A 17,646-nucleotide genomic window follows, 5' to 3' on the forward strand; every position below is an offset into this window, starting at 1 on the left:
CCTTGTCTCTCAGCCTTTAATGCAATCCAATCCCAGATCACTAGGCCCTAAATCGAGACGAGTTTCTCGGGCATTACCACAATCCAAACTCAGATCACTAGGCCCTAAACCAAGACTTCTCCCTCAAGCTTTACCATGTATCCCGCCAAAACCGATCAAGGGATTCCTAGGCCTTTGGGATTCATAGATTCATGGAATGCTCTGCCCAACATCCCCAATTGTCTGCGCATACTATGCACTGTAAATTTGAGGTCTATCACCTTGATTTTGAGGACAATCTCTCTTGAGATGCTCCTTACCACATGTCCAACACTGCAAGCGTCCCTTACCATCACCTTTATTCTATTTTTCTGCAGGCTGAGGTCCATTAAAGTTCTTATAAGGTGCAACATTTTCTTTCTCACCTGCATCCTAAGGTCTTGTTCTTTTTGTATGCCATTTACCTTTAGCTTTGTCTTTCCCTTTCCAACCTTGCTGAGATTTTGTCTTACGCTTTGATTGCTCATAACAATGCTTCAACTTACCAATAACTTCTTTAAGTGACCGAGGCTCGTCATACTCAATCTGATCTCTAAATGCTAGTGGTAATCTACTAACAAATCTATGAACTTTAGCTTTTTCATCCTTAATATACAATACATACCTCAACAACTCCAGGAACTTGGTCGTATAATCCTCATCCATCATTGATCCCATCTTTAGCTCATATAATTCCTTGGATTTGTTGCCGTAGTACCTCTCTAACAAATATTTCTTCCTGAAAAGCCTCTTGAATTCATGCCAACTCAAATCCTCTGTCCTAGTGTCTCTAACTAGCTTCACATCTTCCCACCAGATGTCTGCTTTCCCTTTGAGGTTGAACATAGTTATTATGGGCTTCATCTTCTCCGTGTAGTCATGCAACTCAAATAACTTCTTCATCTGAGGTAGCCATGCCTATGCATCCTCTGATTGCTTTAAATCTCCATCAAAGGTAGGTGGCTTGGCTTTCTTGAACTCATATGGAAAATATCCCTTGTCACTCCTCCTATAAGGATGATAACAATGATGACCATGGTACCTGTCAGAACCAGAACTAGAATAGAACCTGTGTCCATCACCTCTCCTGTCTGGTGTATCCAAGAGATTGCCATCTCTGATCATGTCATCTTTATCCGACCTATGACCACCATGAGACCTACTGTCGTATGCTCCATTAGTCATATCCTCCTACCCATGGTTGATCCTAAGCGGTCCCTATCTCTGCAAGTCTGACAAACTTTGAAGGATCACAACATTAACTTTTGCTTGTTTCTCCTATTCCTGAATGATTCTGTCATTATCTTCTTTGCAACTTCTTATTTTTTCCTTCAAGCTTCTCAATGTGTCTACTATGTCAGAAGAGTGCCCAACACCATGTTGTTCATCTAATCCATACAGAGAGTCTTGTGAAATGTAGTCTACCATCTTACTAGTCATATTTGATATTCTTCCTGCAAGTATACCATGTCAACTTGAACCAAAACATAACATAATCAACATACCTCAATATAGTTCAGGGGAGGATGTCTTGTTTGCAAGATCAACCAGATTAGTGCAATACATGTATAAACATAATCATATCAACGTATAGTCATCATTTCAACCATTATCTAGTTATCAATGCATGACCATACCAACCACACACCATGATCTCATGCACGACAACTATAACCATGTCAATGTATGCATAATGAGATATAGACACTGACATGCATAACAAGTGCATAACCGACATACACTCATGAAGAACACATCCAACAACAACACCATTAACTCTCACATGGTGACACAACTGTAACCATGACCTCCACCATGCATACACAATAAGCACATAGACCACAAACATAAAGAACACATATGTAATTGGCATGTATGCACAACCAACACATTCCACCTATCTAGTCCAAGCAGTGAACCATGTGTTCATGCCACTCTATAAAACCCTCCTCCCACATTTACCCAAGCTAGTCGGTCCACTAGGGTAAACATGTGAGGAGAGGCTACTATGATGTGTTTCAACTTCCCATGTACAATTAAGGAATTGGAACTGACAAAACAATCTGAATATGACCTTACTCAGGAACTACAAACCCTTAAGGAGACTACCAACCCTTCCAAGTTCGTAACCCCTAAGACAACTTGTCTTTTTGCTGAGTTAGACCCCTAGCCACTCCCATGAAAATCCATGCATGCAATTGAGGCCCTTCAGTCGCTCCCACAACAAAACATGCTAGCGATTGTGGCCCTTTTTAGGCAGTTTTGTGCCAACGACCCCAGATTTTGTACCACTTTTTAGGGCCAGGACTCAAGCCACTGCCCATAACATTATAAAACTTTGAGGAGTGTTAAATAACCTTGAATTTAAGCTACTAATGCAAACATTGGTACAAGGACTTGATCGGACTCCTACTAGCCATGACAGACATTTCATCAAACATATCATAATTATGAAATCTACAGGTCATAACAACAGATCTGAGCATAGGGGTCTCATACTTATCTAAGATTCGTAAAGAAGGATTGATGCCTTATCACAATAGATGCATTATAATATATTAGGTCATATATTCATTCACATCTCATGTACTAATCAAATCATGATGAGAGCCATAACCAAAGTTTGTCGTAAACCATACTTATAACCAACAAAAATAACAAGGATATAACAGCCATAAGACCACATATGAACAAATACATTTACACATGAAATACCAAAGGAGAAGAAGCTCTTATTAATGAATGCATAAGCCAACCAAGTCAGGGACTTCCACGAACCACCTGACCATAGATTGGGTTGAACCAAATATTTCTTTCAGCCAATCACCCCCATGCCATATTCCAAGCATGAATGTGGGAATCACAACAAAACCAACCAAGGTTTCCTTAGGCTTTACCATATATCCCACCATGGGATTCCTAGGCTTGAAACCCTCATCCATACAACCAAGATTTACTGCAATCCCACCAGATCACTAGGCCTATACAAGCATGGATGCCTCTGGTTCTCTCAACCTAAACCGTGAGGAATTTGTCTGTCTCAACCTCTCGACTTTATCATGTATCTTGCCATTACTGGTCAAGGGATTCCTCGACCTACGAGGTCACCACCCTCTGGGCTTTATCATGCATCCCACCATTATTGGTCAAGGGATTCATGTGCCTAATCAAGGGTATTCACAATCAGGATTTAGTATATATCCCACCTCGGGATTCCTAGGCTTGGTAATCAATCCTGAGACCACCCCACTCAACTTTGAATCCATCTAGCAATCTAGATCAACCAAAACAAGAGAACCCCATCACACCATGGATATCTAAAAATGGCAAGGCAAGGCTAAAAACACTGTTACACCTGGCAAAACCCATGCCAATGACAACAAGAGAACCAAAAACACACATGCATGTACCATGCATGCCAAAACTAGTAATGAAATCATACATGCAACTCGATACCTGCAAGTAATCCCATTGTAGCCACTAGATCTTGCTCTTCCTTGCTTGATATTTTTCTTCCCCTTGCTTGCTTGTCCTTCCTTTGCCTTCTTTCCTCCAATTCTAGAGTGCTGCAAGAATGCTCTAAGTGTCCAAGAGTATGAGAGAGAGAGAGAGGGCTACAAAACTGAACCGACTAAAGGTTAAACTGACAAAAGGTTGTGAAATGATCCTGCGAAGCCTTTTTATTAATAAGGCCTCTGTTTCTTCAATTTTCCATTATTTTCCTTCATTTTCCTCCTTACGTGCAACACGTGACCTTTCACCTTCCTTTTCTCCTAATTTCCATTATTTTCATAAATAAACTGTCAATTAATGCCACTTTGTCTTTCCAAAACCTTTGTCACTACCTTTGTCAATTTCCTTAACCATAATAAACCATATAGCCTTTCAAGATGCTCAAATAGCCCTCTCTAGGCCGACTTCCTTTTTGTTAGCTGACTTGGTCTTGGGAGACTTCTAGACACTTCTATATACAAAATAATTTTCCTTTTCTTGATACAAATGCCTAAAAGTGTCTTTTACAATACGAAAATGACACTTTGACTCATGAAAAACCCTAGGAGCATTCAATGGATGCATGTCCTAATGACAAAATGGATTGAGCATGAAACCTGTGCTTTACAAAAAACATTTTCTCTTATTTTGATAGATACATATAAATTACATTATTACATGAGTCAAATGACTATTATGAAGACCGAAACTAGTTACATTCTCCAACAAGGGGGTGTGTTACAAAAACTCAGGAAAAGGACATTGATCTGAATATTCTTTTAAATATTTTTTAAGTTCATCCGAATATTGATCTAGCCTGGTGAAGTAAATTGCTCCATGTAATTCATCAAATAATTCATCAATGACAGGAATGGGAAATTTATCTTTAATAGTGAGCTTGTTGAGCTCCCTTTAATCTGGACACATACACCATGATCCATCTTTCTTGTGCACCAATACTACTGGAGCAGAGAAAGAACTTTGACTAGGTTGAATTATACCAACCTCTAACATTTCTGCAACCATACATTCAATTTCACTTTTTTGGGCATAAGAATATTTGTAAGGCCCGATGTTTGGAGGAACACTTCCTGGAATCAAGTGAATCGCATGATCATGATCATGAATAAGTGGGAGGCCTTTGGGAGTCTCAAACACCTTGGAATGATTGTCCAATACTTTTTGGAGATATGGAGAAATAAATGATTTCGATGTTTGAACCCCTAGTGAGCATAATTGTGTAATTACACACTGTTGTTATTTCTTCAAAAGCTTTGTCATGCCATTAGAGCTATTTATCTTTCCCGGTTTCCCTGTGATACCCGTTAATTCAAATTCCTTTCCTTCCTTAAAAAAAATTCAAGAAAAGTTCTTGAAAATTGAAAGTTATCATCCCCAAAGATTGTAACCATTGGACTACTAGTACAACATCAACACCACCCATTGGAATGGAAAGCATTGGACTATTCAATACATATTCCCCATGGTTAACTTGATATTACGACACTTTCCATAGCAATTTATAGTTCCTCCATTTGCAACCATCACTTGACAATCTCGTGCTGGATATAGGAAGTAATTCAATTCCTTGCCTATCTTACAATGAATAAAATTATGGGTACTATCCGAATCAATCAACATTATTACCTTTTATTTCTTGATATATCCTTCTATCTTGAGAGTTTGAGGAGTGGTAATTCCTACAAATACATTACAAGATATGGTCGGATTCATTTCTTCTTTCTCTGGGGTTGGTTCTTGTGTATATCCTCCTCTTTTGATGTTTCTTGTTCCTTTTCTTCCTCCTCTTCACAATATATGTAGAATAATTTCTTCTGAGCACACTTATGACCTTTAGTGTATTTTTTTCACATCTATAGTAAAGCCCTTTTTTCTCTTTTTCCCTACAATTTTTGTGGTGCCAACCTTGTAGGTTGTGGAAGACTAGGAGGAGCAACACTTCCATCTTTATAGTTGTGAGTGGTAGGCTTCCTTGTTGCCATAATTTTGCTTTCAACTTTTCTTGCCACCCTGAATGCCTTCTCCAATGAATCATGTTCTCGAATTCAAGCCTCATGTTGGATGTTATCTTTTAAAGTCCCTATGAAGACATTAATCCTATGCTCCTCTGGAATATCAATTACCCTAATATTCAATTTTTGGAAGTCTTCAATGTGCTTCGCCATTGAACCCTTTTGTTTGAGATTTATCAATTGGCTAAAGAAGGCGTTGCTCTTTGTATCTTCATATTGTGTTATCATTTCCTTCGTAAAAATTGACCAGGTGACAAGTGGTCTACAAGGAAAAAGTGATCTATACCATAAAAATTGATTGGGTTCTAAATATAAAGATGTAATACGCACCTTTTGTGAGGGTTGCACATCCTATAGATCAAAATATTGCTCCATCTGTAGTATCCATGTTACTAGATCCTTGACATCAAACTTCCTCATATCTATATTTGGAATGTGGTGGTTCTTAACCCCACATTAGTCTCTAAAATCATAATTCATAGTCCTTTTGTCCTCATCATGATTTTCATGGATTATTTTGTCACCACGGGAAGCCTTTCTTGCAACAACTTTGTCAAACCTTCCTTTAAACCTTCCATGTCTACTTTTAAACCATTCATGTCACCTTTTAAACCATCCATGTCATCTTTTAGTTCATCTTTGGTTGCTTTCTATGAGAGCAAAATTTGTTGCACTTGGTCTCGTAATTTTGATATATCATGCTGCAATTCTTCCTCTTCATGTGTCATAGTAGATCTTTCTGAGGGCTTAATGGGTGTAGAATTTTTTAGCTCAGGATGCATTTTAGACCCCAATACTGATATCTATGCTTAAATATGCCCTTGGAATCACTTCAAACTTATTTTTCAAACAAAATTTATGCAATTTAAAAAAAAAAAAAATACATACCTTTTTCCTACTTTTAGGAGTTCAATCTTGAAACAGTTGTAACTTTTTAATTTCATATCTCCAAGTTCTGAAATTTCTTCCTGTAGTAGCTCTCAGAGTCTTCTTTCCAACCCCACAATTCTGATTGAGATTGGATTATTCAAGAAAGAGTTATGCCAAATCTCACACGATGACCTGATTATGGACTGGTTCAGTAGATCAAAGTTGTACGGGATGCCATGCGTCATTGTTTCAACCTTCGGCCCTGAAACTGATTCACAAAAAACTATAGTTCATGCACTTTCAGCTTCTTCTTACAGAATTCATATATGATGCCTGAAACGAAAGTTATGACGATTTCCCTAAGTCACCTGTTTGAGATTGAATTTTGGAGTAGGCAAAAACCCCAAATTCCTCATATCATATCTCTAAAAATATAGCGAACAGAGCTCTGAAATTTTTACATGTAGTTCACCAAGATTTCGTCTCCACATGGTCAAAATTTCAGCTTCAAAAGTATCGTAGAAAAAAAGTTATAGTGAAAATTCCAAGATGACCTGTTTGAAGAAGAGAAACCCTAGAATCCAAAGCTCTGATACCAAATGTTATGTAACCAACTCACAGAAAAAATAGATCAACGACTTAAAAATTATCCTCTTCGAGGGGAAACCTCCTTTACATTACATAAATGAACAATTCTTGGATGATACAAATGACAAGACCTCATTTGTATATATAGGAGTCTAAGGGGTCACAATATAATCAAAGTCTACATAACAATAATAATGTAAAGGCACAACAATAAAAATAGTGGGCTTCTATGGGGCATAACAATACAAACATGTGGCTACATGGGAAAAGCAATGACAATAGGGGGGATACAGTAGTATTAAAGGGACCTAACATTCCTTTTTCAAATTCGGCCAATGATAAAACTTCTTCACTATTGTCAATGTTTCTGGTATCCCGGGTGACTTGAATACGCTTTTGCATGAAATTCCCATAAGATAGTTTTCTTAAGCTCACTGTCATTCGACACATAGATCCCGTCCCTAAATATGACCAAACCATTTGTTATAAGATGATAGTCCACATCCTGACCACTTGTACCGTGCTATAACCTATGTATAAGCTCCATGTCCTTGTCATCCTGTTGTCCTTCTTGTAAAATCAAATCTTGTAAATTTGTCCTAAAGCTCATAACTGCTATATGATTTACATGTATCCTCCTGCTAAGAGCATCTGCAACCCTGTCCTCTTTCCCCTTGATGTATATGATCTCAAAGTTGAACTCACTAACCGTGGCCAACCATCTAGCTTGTTTAATATTCATATTCGATTGGTCAAATATATACCTAAATCCACTATGATCACTCATTAGTATAAACCTTATGCCAAGAAGATAGTGTCTCCACATCTTCAATGCATGAATGATCGCTGCTAACTCAAGGTCACTTGTTAGATAATTATGCTCGTGTTCATTCAGCTTCCGTGACTCATAGCACACTACCTGTCCTTCTTGCATTAGGACTCCACCAATTCCTCTCTTGTAGGCATCTATACACACCACAAACTCTTTTTTTGGATTTGCAATCTTTAGCACTAGAGAATTTGTCAACAACTGCTTCATTGTTCAAAACTTGTTGCACATTCCTAAGTCCATTCAAATTTCTTACCTTGTCTCTGCAGTGACGTAATAGGATATGCAATCCAAGAGAAGTTCCCGATGAACTTCCTGTAATAACTTGCTAGCCCCATAAATGATCTTACCTCATCCACATTCCTAGGAGTTTCCCATTCCATGATAGCTTTTATCTTTTCCAGATCCACTGTTATGCCTTCCTTGGAGACAACATGTCCCAAGTAATGTACCTCTTCCTGAAAGAAATTGCATTTACTAAGCTTAGCATGCAAATGATGCTCTCTCAACAATCTCAATACTGCGGCTAAGTGCTCGACATGCTCTTTCTCATTCTTAGAATATATCAAGATGTCATCAATGAACACAATGGAAAACTTGTCCAGATAGGGATGCAACACACTATTCATCAAGCACATGAAAGTAGTTGGAGTATTAGTTAAACCAAATGGAACTACAACAAAATCATAATGCTCATACCTAGTCCGAAAAATAGTCTTGTAGATGTCCTCTTCTTTAATGTGTACCTGATGGTATCTAGATCTCAATTCAATCTTCGAGAACACTATTGCTCCGTTCAATTCGTCTAACAAGTCATCAATCCTTGAAAATGGATACATGTTCTTGATGGTCACACTGTTCAACTGCTTGTAACCAATGCATAACCTGAGAGTACCATCCTTCTAATTCACAAACAACACTGGTGCACCCATAGGTGATACACTTTGCCTAATGTATCCCTTGTCAAACATTTCATTCAATCGCAACTTCAACTCTACTAACTTTGATGTGCTCATCCTATATGGTGCCTTTGATGTTGGTGTTGCCCTTGGTACCAACTCAATAGAGAAGTCCACTTCTCTATGAGGTGGCAACTATGAAATCTCCACTGGAAACACATCCTAAAACTGCTACAAGATTGGGTACCTCTTCATAACTTCTGCATCCTCAACATCCTTACCTTTATCACTAGAAATATGCACTGCAAATAACACACACCCTTTTATGCGACTGCAATTTACCAGCATATCTGTCACCATTCTCACTGATGTATCTTTCTTCTTACCTTGAAAGATTCTTTATTTCCCATTATCATCCAAGCATTCAATAGCTTTGTCATAGCAATCCACCTTAGTCCTGTGAAGATACAACTAGTCCATACCCAAAAGCATATTATGTGATCCCAACGGTACTACATTCAAATGTGCTGAGGTAGGCATACCATTCAACTTGAATGCACAAACTCTTACCCAATGATGAACTATCTTCCTTGTACTTGTAGCCAACTGTACTAACCAAGATTATGCATGCACTTCTTTATTCAAACCACACTTATCCACTGGGTCAGGACTTACATAACAAAAATTAGATCTAGGGTCAATCAAAATATAAACAAATTGATCACAAATATTATCGTCCATCTCGATAATAAATGTCTAGCAATCTGCTTCCTGTTATCGAACGCTTCATAGATCCGTGGAATGCTCTGCCCAACATCCCCAATTGTTTGTGTGTCCTATGCACTGTAAATCTGAGGCCTACCACCCTGATTTTGCAGACAATCTCTCTTAAGATGCTCCTTACCACATGTCCAACACTGCAAGCATCCCTTACCATCACCTTTATTCTTTTGTTCTCCAAGCTAAGGTCCATTAAAGTTCTTGTAAGGTGCAAAATTTTCTTTCTCACCTACATCCTGAGGTCTTGTTCTTTTTGTATGCCATTTACCTTTAGCTTTGTCTTTCCCTTTCCAACATTGCTAAGATTTTGTCTTACACTTTGTTTGCTCATAACAATGCTTCAACTTATCAATGACTTCTTCAAGTGACCGGGGATCATCATACTCAATCCGATCTCTAAATGCTAATGGTAATATACTGACAAATCTCTGAACTTTGGCTTTTTCATCCTTAAGATACAATACATACCTCAACAACTCCAGGAACTTGGTCATATAATCCTCATCCGTCATCAATCCCATCTTTAGCTCATAGAATTCCTTGGCTTTGTTGTCGTAGTACCTCTCTAACAAATATTTCTTCCTGAAAAGTCTCTTGAATTCATGCCAACTCAAATCCTCTGTCCTAATGTCTCTAACCCGCTTCACATCTTCCCACCAAATGTTTGCTTCCCTTTGAGATTGAAGATAATTATTATGGTCTTCATGTTCTTCGTGTAATCATGCAACTCAAATAACTTCTTCATCCCAAGTAGCCATGCCTATGCATCCTTCGACTTCTTCAAATATCCATCAAAGGTAGGTGGCTTGGCTTTCTTGAACTCATATGAAAAATATCCCTTGTCACTCCTCCTATAAGGATGATAACGATGATGACCATGGTACTTGTCAGAACCATAACTAGAATAGAACCTGTGTCCATCACCTCTCCTGTCTAGTGTATCCAAGAGCTTGCCATCTCTGATCATGTCATCTTTATTCGACCTGTGACCACCATGATACTTACTGCCATATGCTCCATTAGTCCTATCCTTTTGCCCATGGTTGATCCCAAGCAGTCCCTGTCTCTGCAAGTTTGAAAAACTTTGAAGGATTACTGCATTAACTTTTGCTTGTTTCTCCTATGCCTGAATGATTTTGTCATTATCTTCTTTGCAACTTCTTATTTTTGCCTTCAAGATTCTCAATGTGTCTACTATGTCAGAAGAGTGCCCAACACCACGTTGCTCATCTGATCCATAGGGAGAGTCTCGTGAAGTGTAGTCTACCATCTTGCTAGTAATATTTGATCTTCGTCGTGCAAGTATACCATGTCAACTTGAACCAAAACATAACATAATCAACATACCTCAATATAGTTCAGGGGAGGATGTCTTGTTTGCAAGATCAACCAGATTAGCACAATACATGTATAAACATAATCATATCAACATATAATCATCATTTCAACCATTATCCAGTTATCAATGCATGACCATATCAACCACATACCATGATCTCATGCATGACAACTATAACCATGTTAATGTATGCATAATGACGTATAGACACTAACATGCATAACAAGTGCATAATCGACATACACTCATGACGACCACATCCAACAACAACACCATCAACTCTCACATGGCGACACAACTGCAACCATGACCTCCACCATGCATACACAACAAGCACATAGACCACAAACATGAAGAACACATATGTAATTGACATGTATGCATGACCAACACATTCCACCCATCCAGTCCAAGGGGTGAACCATGCTCTCATACCACTTTGTAACACCCTCCTCCCATATTTACCCAAGCTAACTAGTCCACTAGGGTAAGCATGTGATGAGAGGCTACTATGATGTGATTCAACATCCCATGTACAGTTAAGGAAGTGGAACCGACAAAACAAATGCAATCTGACCTTACTCAGGAACTACAGACCCTTCAGGAGACAACTAACCCTTCCAAGTGCCTAACCCCTAAGACAACTTGTCTTTTTGCTAAGCTAGACCCCCAACCATTCCCATGACATGCCATGCATGCAGTTGAGGCCCTCCAGTCACTCCCACAACAAATCATGCCAATGACTGTGGCCTTTTTTAGCCAGTTTTGTGCCAACGACTCCAGATTCTGTACCACTTTTTTAGGGCTAGGACTCAGGCCACTGCCCATAACATTATTAAACTTCCAGGAGTGTTAAATAACCATGAATTAAATCTACTAATGCAAACATTGGTGCAAGGACTTTATTGGACCCTACTAGCCATTACAGACATTTCGTCAAACATATCACAAATATGAAATCTACAGGTCATAACAACAAATCTGAGCACAAGGGTCTCATATTTATCTGAGATTCGTAAAGAAGGATTGATGCCTTATCACAATAGCTGCATTACCATCTATTAGGTGATATATTCATTCACATCTCATGTACCAATCAAATCATGATGATAGACATAACCAAAGTCCGTCACAAACCATACTTATAACCAGTGTATAACCAACAAAAATAACAAGGATATAACAACCAGAAGACCACACATGAACAAGTACATTTACACATGAAATACCAAAGGAGAAGAAGCTCTTATTAATGAATGCATAAGCTAAACAAGTTAGGGACTTCCATGAACCACCTGACCATAGATTGGGCTGAACCAAATCTTTCTTTCAACTAATCACCCACGTGCCATATTCCAAGCATGAATGTGGGACTCACAACAAAACCAACCAGGGCTTCCTTAGGCTTTACCATATATCCCACCAAGGGATTCCTAGGCCCGAAACCCTCATCAATACAACCAGGCTTTATCGCAATCCCACCGGATCACTAGGCCTATACAAGCAAGAATGCCTCCGAATCTCTCCACCTAAACCATGAGGAATTTGTCCATCTCAACCTCTAGACTTTATCGTGTATCTCACCATTATTGGTCAAGGGATTCCTAGGCCTACAAGGTCACCACCTTCTAGGATTTACCATGCATCCCGCCATTACCGGTCAAGGGATTCCTAGGCCCAATCAAGGGTATTCACAATCAAGATTTACCGTATATCCCACCTCGAGATTCCTAGGCCTGGTAATCAATCATGAGACCACCCTACTCAACTTCAAATCCATCTGACAATCCAACTCAACCAAAACAAGAGAACCCCATCACAACATGGCTATCTGAAAATGGCAAGGCAAGGCTAAAAACACTATCATACCTGGCAAAACCCATGCCAATGACAACAAAGAACCAAAAACATACATGCATGCCAAAACTAGCAAGGACATCATACATGCAACTCGATACCTACAATTAATCCTGTTGTAGCCGCTAGATCCTGCTCTTCCTCACTTGATCTTTTGCTTCCTCTTGCTTTCTTGTCCTTCCTTTGCCTTCTTTCCTCCAATGCTAGAGTGTTGCAAGAATGATCTAAGTGTCCAAGAGTATGAGAGAGAGAGTAGAGAGGGAGGGCTCAAAAATTGAATTGACTAAAGGTTAAACTGACAAAAGGCTATGAACTGATCTTGAGAAGCCTTTTTATTAATAAGGCCTCCGTTTCTTCAATTTTCCATTATTTTCCTTCATTTTCCTCCTTATGTGCAACCTGTGACCTTTCACCTTCCTTTTCTCCTAATTTCCATTTTTTCATAAATAAAATGTCAATTAATGCCACTTTGCCTTTCCAAAGCCTTTGCCACTGCCTTTGCCAATTTCCTTAGCCATAATAAACCAAATGAACACCCACACTAGGATGTTTTGTCCAACATTAAGCTTGGAATAAGTGTCCCATGACCTTGGTTATTATTTTACCTTTATTAACTTTATTACATGGAATTTTGACGAGGGTTGTTACATTGAGTACGAAGCTTTATGTAATGCCACTCATGAGGCAATTTGGTTGAGGCAAATTTTGAAGATACAAGAGAAAAGAAAAAGGCACAAACAATTACCAAATGTGATAACCAAAGTTCCATCAAACTGGCAAACAACTTAGTATATCATGCCAAGTCAAAACATATTGAGACATGACATTATTTTGTAAGAGAGAAGAGATGGTTAAAGGAAATTGATTTGATATATTATAATACATATGAGAATGTGGTAGACATCTTTACAAAGCCTCTTGGAAAGGAAAATTTTGAAAATGTAGGCTTAAGTTAGATGTTAAATAAAATATTTTTCATGGTTAAGGGGGAGTGTAAGAATAAATCTAAAAAGGAATAGGCATCAATTTAATTTATTAGAATATTCCAATTAATTTTGGTAGAGTATTAATATTTACAACAATATCATATCCATAAGTTTAGGAATTCGTTGAACCGGATTTCCTCTAAAAATGTAACCCATTCCAAGCAATAATATTCAAGAGAGTGTGTGATAATTTTATCTCAATTTGATGTGAGTTTTGTGACATTTGATTCTACAGTTAGTATGCATGTAAGTTTGCTTGGTTGGTGGGAAATTCTTGAACTATGTGGCCTTCATGGTATATACCTTTGCCTCAACCATTCACCTCTATATATGCATCAACAGTATAATGTTGAGGGTGCTTAGCTTTGTAACGTATTGTTTGAGCTCCCTTGTGATTGGAATTGATCCTACCAATCCCTAATTTCAGAACTCTCTCTTGGTTTCACTTAGTCTTCCAATGGATAGATATAGGTAGTTATAGCTTTATAAATCTTTTGTGGCCTTCAAAATTGACCATGTGCAGACCCATTAATTACTATATGGATTAAACCTTGTGGAGACTCCTTTACTAAGACAATTGGGTCTTGAAAGTTGTTTAAACAATGTTAATTCATGTGTTAGAACAAACCTTGAATGCAATAACAATCCTCCAAAGCCAACTAGGTATATCAATGGGTATAATCTAATAAGGCCAATGCCATTTCGTTAAGAAATATATATCTGAGGGTGATAGGGGATAAATATTTAATCTCATCATCAAGGAATCATGATTGTGGAGTGAAATAGGGAAGATATAGAATCTCATCACCAAGGAATCATGATTGTGAAGCTGAACGAGGAAGAGACAATATCTCATTTCCAAGTAATCATGATTATGGAGTGAAATGGGGAAAGGATAAAGTCTCACCACCTAGAAATCGATTTTGTTGGGGATAAGGATTTTCCTTTGGGTGATAATAGGAATTGCTTGGATTTAACAATCTTCAATGATACTCTTTTTGGCCAATGACATGTATCATTGAATCTGACAAATCTTTAGCAATAAGGATTTCCCATTGAACCAACATCATAGAGCTAGGCTTGGCCCATGTGTGTAGAATAGGTTTTTTTCTCTACCCTAACAACTCATCGCCTAAGGGTGTGTCTAGAGCTCAAGGAGGTCGTGAGCCAAGAAGAGTATACCATGTTGAAGCCCAGACAAATGAAATAAGGGTATTGTCGTATGATATATCATGAAGGAATTCATCACTTATATTTCATTGGAGAAGATATGTTGCCTTATTACTTATATGTGATCCCTTACATCACAATAGTCTTCCTCAACCCAATACTCACATGCAACTAATAATAGCCTTGTCAACACAATAGAATTAAGATGAAATAACATTGTTAAGATGGAATTTGAAGGGGTGAGGCTTAAGTTATTAAGATTGCCAAAATAATGGGAACATGTAATGTTACACTTCGACAAAATGCCTTGCATCTGAAAACATGGTAGGGCATGGTGACAACATTATCGTTGGAAAGCCATTGACAGATAACTCCTTGTGAGATCATTTGTTAAATATCAAGCATATTAGAGATCGATTGTAATTAATTGTCATCATAATGGATGAAGAAGATACAATGGTTATAATCTTGAAAAGTTTGCCTTCTTCCTATGCAAATTTAATGAGATCTTTAACATTACTGATATTGATAGACATATGACATTTAAGTAGTTGAGAATTAAAATTTTGCAACAAAACAAATGGAAAAAGCAATTTGGGAATAACAATGCTAATGAGTACTTTGAGGTAGCACTTGCAACAAAGTTTAAGAGAAAGGGAAATAACATATTAAAGAGAATGATGTTCACTCTTTTGAGTTAGGTGAAAGTAGAAAAGTAATTAAATGCTTTTGTTGTGGAAAATTAAGGCACATAAGCAATGTTTAGAGGAAGCAGTTATGGGATGAAAAGAACAACCAAGAACATTCTTTCAATGATCATTTTGAAAAGAATCATGTTAATATGGCTACGCAAAAGGAGGAGGAAGATTTCTAGGTGGTCATGGCCAGTGACAAGGATTCAAAGAATGATAAGGTTGATTGGTAAGTTGATTCACAAGCATATAAACATTTTACTAATAATAACAATTGCTATACTGGCTTGTAGTTGATAAAAATCTAATTATATTGTATTCAATGTTAGAGAAAAATATAAGGTTAGAGGAAAGGGAAATGCCTTACTTCAACTAGTAGGTGAAGATAACGATTAAAGATGTTTATTATGTTCCTTATTTGTAGAAAAATGTACTTTCGATAAGTGGTATAATAAAGCATAACACACAATCACATATTATTTTTCAATAATAATAGGTGTTTTATTGTTGACAAGAATATAAAAAAGATGGTTTTTGTGTTATGGTTTATTTTGATATATAGAAGTTGAGAATGCAAGGCTAGTTCAACAGAATGATGGTTGTAATTTCACTAAAAATTTAGCCATAATGCCCAGGCCAAAGAGGTGTCTAGTGAGATGGAACTAAAAAATGAAGCCCTAAATGATGTTATTATTGAAACAAGTCAAAATCAACAAAGAAGAGAAGGAAAACAACAAGTATATTATGCATTATCTATTGTACTTCATGATATGACTCACCCAACATCTTACTCCAAAGTTACTTTGCTTATTGATCCACTAACTTCTCCATTATTGCTTATAGCACCAATTCCACCACCCAAAACATGGATATGTATCCATAATAGTATAAGATCCCCTTGTTAGTGAGACAAGAGACCCCTTATTAGTGGTACAAGAAACCCTCTCAATACAATGAATTTACTATGTAATATACAAAGTATGTTAAATTAATGTTGTTTTTTATAATAGTTTAATTAATATTATTACAATCTCTATCAAAATATATTTAAGTAAATTAATCCATTCACCTTACAAAATATAATTAAATGTTAGGTATGACATATGATTTGAAGTGCTTCTACCAATGAATAATCCAAAAAAACATTTTTCATCACTAATATTATCCACATTAACTATATTAACTGTTACGTATGACATTTGATTTGAAGTACTTCTACCAATGAATAATCCTAAAAAACATTTTTCATCACTAACATTATCCACATTAACCATATTAACTATAGTCTACATCAATTACACTATCTACATTAACCCATCTTAATAATTCATTAATTCATTTTAATCATTAGAATGGTAATACCAATATCTCCAACTTGTCAACAATTTCTACTCATTGGATGTTCAGAAGTTCAAAATCTCCATTACTGTAACAAATTATACAATCTAAAACATAGACATAGTAATTTAAGCTCACCTTGTAGTGATCAACTCTTAACTCAATTACCAACTTTGAAAATTTTGGTTTTATATTTATCTAAAAATATGCATTGTACTTTAATTTTAGATTATGCTTGTTGAAAGGAACAATATAGTTGTATCCCACATGCAATGTGGGGAATGCAGCGTTAGAGGAGGAAGGGTATAAATAGGGAATATGCATAGAAATTAAACATACTTACCTGGGCGGGGTCAATCGATGATCAGGAAGGTCGATGGCCTAGGAAGACCACTTCCATTGCACTTGGGAGGGGGGTTTACCTAGCATCTCCCACTGAGGAGAGTGCACGTCATAATTTGTGGCAGTGGAGGCTCGCGTTCGCGCGGCCTCCAACCGAAACAAATCAAATTAGATGATTCTATCTTAATGCGTAGGTTCTGAGATCGTTTTGAGAGGTTATTGCCCGATCTTGTGGTTGCAGGAGAGGATGGGAAATGGTAAGTGACTCATTTTATTTTAGATCCTTTGCCGGTACTAGTGATATTTTGGCTTCTCTTTCAGTGTTCTTTGTGTGCGGGAGCCAAATAATCATGTCTGAGTTCAAACCCTATCATCAATATTTTCTTTCTTATAAGCATGCTGCATAAATAATC

General features: G+C 37.3%; 1 non-coding gene across 1 annotated transcript; it reads left to right on the forward strand.

Annotated features, from left to right (window-relative positions):
- The first annotated feature begins 17,226 nt into the window (after positions 1-17,226).
- Positions 17,227-17,386, forward strand: LOC149238075 (U1 spliceosomal RNA). The gene has a single exon (XR_016246809.1). It is a non-coding gene; the product is annotated as a U1 spliceosomal RNA (small nuclear RNA).
- The last annotated feature ends 260 nt before the right edge of the window (positions 17,387-17,646 follow it).

Source organism: Pinus tabuliformis, chromosome 8, assembly GCF_031772625.1.
Source record: "Pinus tabuliformis cultivar Carrire ecotype Pingquan chromosome 8, CPIR1, whole genome shotgun sequence".
NCBI classification, from domain to species: Eukaryota; Viridiplantae; Streptophyta; class Pinopsida; order Pinales; family Pinaceae; genus Pinus; species Pinus tabuliformis.